Source organism: Somniosus microcephalus, unplaced genomic scaffold, assembly GCF_052327205.1.
Source record: "Somniosus microcephalus isolate GS21.2 unplaced genomic scaffold, FLI_Smic_1.0 unresolved_chr8, whole genome shotgun sequence".
NCBI classification, from domain to species: Eukaryota; Metazoa; Chordata; class Chondrichthyes; order Squaliformes; family Somniosidae; genus Somniosus; species Somniosus microcephalus.
In genome coordinates, this window is record NW_028225186.1 from 18,505,606 (window position 1) to 18,511,605 (window position 6,000).

Sequence of the window (6,000 nt, forward strand, 5' to 3'; positions counted from 1 at the left end):
CGGGAGGGACATTCCCTGCTCCAATGGCCTTGCTGGCCACAATTAAAACAGGTATCTGACCCTGCTTGCCTCCCTCCTCTTCCTCTATCGCCGAAATTTTGTCTTGGGGGAGCATAGGGTGGGCCATAATTAGGGACGGTTGGTCCGTTGGGATGGCTGGTATCTCTGTACCCTTGTCTATCAACCCACCCTGGGACGCAGTACTGGGGCTCTGTCTGATATCCTATCACATCTTGGGTGGGCTTTGGCTCTTCCTTTTTTATCACGTACTCAGTCTTGACCTTGACCTGGGGCTGACTCTCCAGACTCTTACTCTCTTTCCAATAATATTTCACTGCCCTGGCCATCTGGCTGGGACTATTCTCTGACCAGTCCATATTGTTAGTCTTAATTGCTTCAGACACCGAGGTTGGTAGACAATTTATCAGGATAGCACAGTATTGCGGCGCGTTTGCTCCGTTCCGGTAATTAGCATCTCCTGACTGACTCCGATATACCTCAGAGAATCTCTCTAGGAATTCCTCTGCTCCCTCGCCCTTTCGTGGTTTAGTATCCAATACCTTGGATATATCAATGGGTTTCTGCAGGGTGGTGGTTAAAGCAGTGAGTATGGCGCGTTCACGAGCGGCACTCTGTGCGTGTTGAGCCTCTAATGTGGCATGATCCTCAAAGCCTAGGTTAACCTTGCATGTTCGGCGAGATTCAAGATCTGCTGTGCTAACGCCCATAAGTCTCTTGATTCAGCATTATAGACGAGTATAGTAGTCCGGAGGAATTCTACAAACAAGGTGGGGGATTTCTTCCTATCTGGCTTCCCGGCTAAGATAGCCATTATCTCGTTAGGTTTCCAGGGGTAGAAGATACCTATGGTTCGGGGGTTATCGGTGGCCACTGGAATATTTGCGTTCAAGGCAGGGTTAGGCATTTGTCTCACCGGCAACTGCCGGGGTGTCGGTTTATGTCTGGCGGGTCTCTCGGTATCGGATCGTGATTCCAGGGATGACAAGTCGTCTCCTGAATCTCCACTGTCAATGTCACTATGGTCCCGGCACTCTAAAAAGGACCTTAAAGCCTTGAGGGTACTCTGGCTCTGACTCTCTAGTCTCTGACTTTGAATCATCTGCCTTTGATTTCTCTGTTTTCGTGACCTTGATGGACTGGGTTGGGGTGGGGAGGGTGTCGTCGGGGGCTGATTATTCTTAGTCCTGAGTCGGGTGTAAAAGGCAACAGGGTTGGTATACTGGGGACCCGGTTGTTGGTCTCCCATCTGGACCGGCGGGGGATTATTTACTTGAACTGTGACTGACGGCGGCGGGGGAACGGCACTGGCAGATACTTGAGGTGTCGGCACGGTGGTTTGTACAGCTGGTGCGGGTGCCACCGGGGGATAAATGTTAAAGTACGGGGGGGGAGCGTGGGGAACAACCTGAGCCCTGTGATTCCATTCGTCCAAATCATCATCACCATCTCCCTCTGTCAAGGCAAGGCCAACCATTGGATTACGTAATCCACTCTTATCAGCCTTTCCAGGCTCGCTCGTGGTCTTTTCAGGCTCCTGTTTTGAGCGTTTCTCATGAGCGCATTCCTTTTTCAATACCTCTACTGATTTGACTACCCCTCCCCCTGTAAGTGCTATTCCTAATTTTAAGGCATTACCCTGCCAGCTTGCTAACAAGGAAGTTTCTTTCAGTTCCTGACAGTACTGTCTCCATAGGGAAATTAGTTCTTTGGCTGTGGTACCCCTGTTACTTTTCCAAATTAGTTCTTGAGCCTTTTTAGCGGCATCTAGATTCTTAGTTCCTCCTAGTGGCCATTGATCACTTCCTAATTTCTTATTCAATCCTCCCGACAACTGTCTGAGTTGCTTCGCTTTGTCAGGATGTTGTTCACAAAGGGTCTGTAAGGCGCTACCCGATTCAGTCGTGGTATCTAAACAGTTGCCCATCTTACTCCCCTTGTGAACTTTACACAGTCGCGTTTTAAACTTGTTCAGAGCCTAGGCGGGCCAAGTGAGATACAAGGTCGACACTCTTTACCTGACACAAGTGTTATTTCTAAGTTTACACAGTTCCTAGTTATTCCCTCAGTACGTATACTGACCCTCAGTGATGTCCGATCACTGACCCTCAGCGATATCTGATCACTGACCCTCAGCGATATCCGATCACTGACCCTCAGTGATATCCGATCACTGACCCTCAGTGATATCCGATCACTGACCCTCAGCGATATCCGATCACTGACCCTCAGCGATATCCGATCACTGACCCTCAGCGATATCCGATCACTGACCCTCAGCGATATCCGATCACTGACCCTCAGCGATATCCGATCACTGACCCTCAGCGATATCCGATCACTGACCCTCAGCGATATCCGATCACTGACCCTCAGCGATATCCGATCACTGACCCTCAGCGATATCCGATCACTGACCCTCAGTGATATCCGATCACTGACCCTCAGTGATATCCGATCACTGACCCTCAGTGATATCCGATCACTGACCCTCAGTGATATCCGATCACTGACCTAATCACCTATCCCTTCCAGTATTCGCCAGACTGACCTGGATCTCGGCGGGACACCACACGGGAGTTAGCGATTGGCTGACTCATCGTCGGACTGGCGGAATCGGAGGAAAACCGAGGCAGTACAAAAGTTACTCACATCGGGGGCCCATTTCCTCCCTCCACGTCTGAGACGATTCAGCTCCTAGTTCGCAAACTCTCGGTGACTGTCCGTTGAGATCCCACTTCTGACATCAAATGTTAGAACGGATTCTTTTACCCTCAGTCTGGTTCAGTAAAGACTGAGTCGAACAACTGGAGAATTCAAACGATTTTTTATCCGCGGAGTCTTACTCTGATATATCGACACCGACTCCTGCAAGAGTCTGTGAATCCAACAGAGCAAGCAGTTTGTCCTACAGTGTCTTACATTATTATACTTGCATTTGAGAAGACATTAACACATCGTACAGTCTGCACCAATCCCGAGCTGTGCACGTATACAGTTAATTTGATTTCCTGGCCTGGCAGTTTGAAATAAAGAAGTCACATTTTACTGAATGGGTTACAGTTAAGTAAATATCCTGGTAATGGGTTCCCGATCACCTAAACATTATGGTAATGCGTTTGCAATCACGGTAATGTGTTTTCTGATCGCCTATTGTCTGTATAACTTCTGCACTCTGCCTTACATTGTTTCTAACAGCTAGGTGTAACATTGTGGGCGCCAGCCATATTAGCAGCCAAAGATCAGTTTAGCCTTTTTATTTTACTTCTTGCTGCCTTCACAGTTTCTTGTTTCTATTTCCTTGACCTTGGTATTCTCATATTCAGCAGCTCATCTGAAATAAAAACAGAAAATGCTGGAAATATTCAGCAGGCAATCTGAAATAATGACCTGCTGAATATTGCCAGCTCTTTTTGTTTTTATTTCAGATTCCAGCATCCGCAGTCTTTTGCAATTGCCTTCTTAACCAGCTTTTCTACCTGTTCTGCTACCTTCATGGACCTGTGGACATGCTCTCCAATGTCCCTCATTTCTTTTACGCTTCTCAATATCCTACCATTTATTGTGTATTCCTTTGTCCTGTTAGCCCTCTCCTAATGCATTACCTCTCACTTCCACGAATTGAATTCCATTTGCCACTTTTCTGCCCACCTGACCAAATCATTGATAACGTCCTGCAGTCTGGAGCTTTCTTCCTCACTAACAACCACATGGACGATGTTTATACAACATCGGCAAACTTCTTAATCCTACATTGAAGTCGAAATCAGTGATACATAACACAAAAAGCAAGGGACCTAGTACTGAGCCCTCCTAAACCCTACTGACCAGCCTTCCAGTCACAAACTCCCATCGACCACGACCCTTTGCTTCCAACTTGTCACTTTCCTTGGATCCTTTGGGCGTTTACCTGTCTTACCAGTCTGCCATGTGGGCAGATTCTGATTTTTAGGATATTGAAGGTAATTGATAGAGTAGACAGAGGGAAACGTTTTCCACTGGGGCGAGGGATGGGGGGTGGCGGGGGGGGGGCGGGCTGGTGTGGGGTGCGGGGGGGTGAGGTAGAGCCTAGGTCAAGGGGACCAAACCTTAAATTAGGAACCAGGCCGTTCAAGAGAGAAATTAGGAAACATTTCTTCATACAAAGAAAGGTCGAAGTGTGGAACTCCCTCCCACAAAAGGCAGTTGTTGCTAGATCATTTAATGATTGTATATCTGAGTTCGATAGTCTTTTGCTAGACCGGGGTATTAGGGGAAAATAATAGACTTGTTTAACAAAAATTGCTATTAATATCAGTATACTTTAAAAATGATGGCGAATGTGCCCCACCTGGTGGGTTAACAGGCACGGTGCATGTAAGGAGGTCTGCAGTGTAAGTAAAGGCGATTGTGCGCCCCGGTGGGTGAATGTGCACGGTGCATGGTAGAAAGTCTGTTTCTTTACAGACAACTGAAGGCAGCCTGTGGTTCATCAATTCAGGAAATTCCTAACCATCAGCTTTTTTGGACTGAATGATACAAACGACTTACTTGTCCCAGTACGAAAGTGATTCATTCTGTGTCTGTTTAAAGGGATCAACTGTCAATCCCGGATCATTCTGTGTCTGTTTAAAAGGGACGTTCTCTCAGTTCCGGATCACTCTATGTCTGTTTAAAAGGGATGTGCTGTCAGTCCCGGGTCATTCTGTGTCTGTTTAAAAGGAATGTACTGTCAGTCCCGTGTCATTCTGTGTCTGTTTAAAAGGGATGTGCTGTCAGTCCCGGATCATTCTGTGTCTGTTTAAAACGGATGTACTGTCAGTCCCGGATCATTCTGTGTCTGTTTAAAACGGATGTGCTGTCAGTCCCGGGTAATTCTGTGTCTGTTTAAAAGGGTTGTACTGTCAGTCCCGGATCATTGCGTGTCTGTTTAAACGGGATGTGCTGTTTGTACAGATCATGTCAGTCCCGGGCCATTTCAAAATCATGAGCGGCCTAGTCAGAGCAGATAATGGCTCGAAGGTTCAAACGGCCTAGTTCTGCTCCTATTTCTTATGTTCTTATGTCAGAAGGGTCGAGAGCCGGAGGGCACAGATTTAATGTGATTTGCAGAAGAACCAAAGGCGACACGTGGAAAAACTTTTTTACGCAGTAATTGGTTAGTAACTGGAAATGGTGGCGGAGGCAGATTCAATCACGGCCTTCAAAAGGGACTTGGATAAGTACCTGAATGAGCAAAAATTGCAGAGCTACGGGGAACGGGCAGGTGTGCGGGTGGGACTAGCTGAAGTGCTCGTACAGAGAGCCAGCACGGGCTTGATGGACCGAATGGCCTCCTTCTGTGCTGTAACCATTCTATGATTCAATGATCATTCTGCATCTGGGCCTGTTTCAAAGAGGAGTATTTTCAGCTGCGATATCTGATTGGTTGCGGCGTTGGTCTTGAAGTTCAATATGATTTAGGCGTGATGGTGTGGACCCTGTTCGAAGCAGATCTGTTCATTAATTTGAAATATCAAACCCCTTCATAATTTAAATAATTTTAAAGGTCACCTCTCAGCCTCCTGTTTCCCAACGCGCCAAGGCACCCTGGATCCCATGGGCTCTTACCTTCTTGACCAGTCTCCTATGCGGGACTTTGTCAAAAGCCTTACTGAAGTCCATGTAAACCACATACACAGCATTTCCCTCATCCACACACCTAGTCAGCCCCTCGAAAAATTCAATCAGATTTGTCAGACATGATTTACCCTTGACAAAGCCATGCTGACTATCCCCGATTAATCCTTGCCTCTCCAAGTGGAGACTAATTTTGTCCCTCAGAATTTTTTCCAATAATTTCCCTACCACAGATCTTAGGCTCACTGGCCTGTAATTCCCTGGTTTATCCCTGCTACCCTTCTTGAATAATGGTACTACGTTAGCTGTTCTCCAGTCCTCTGGTACATCTCCTGTGGCCAGAGAGGTTCTGAAAATTTGTGTCAGAGCCCCTGCAATCTCCTC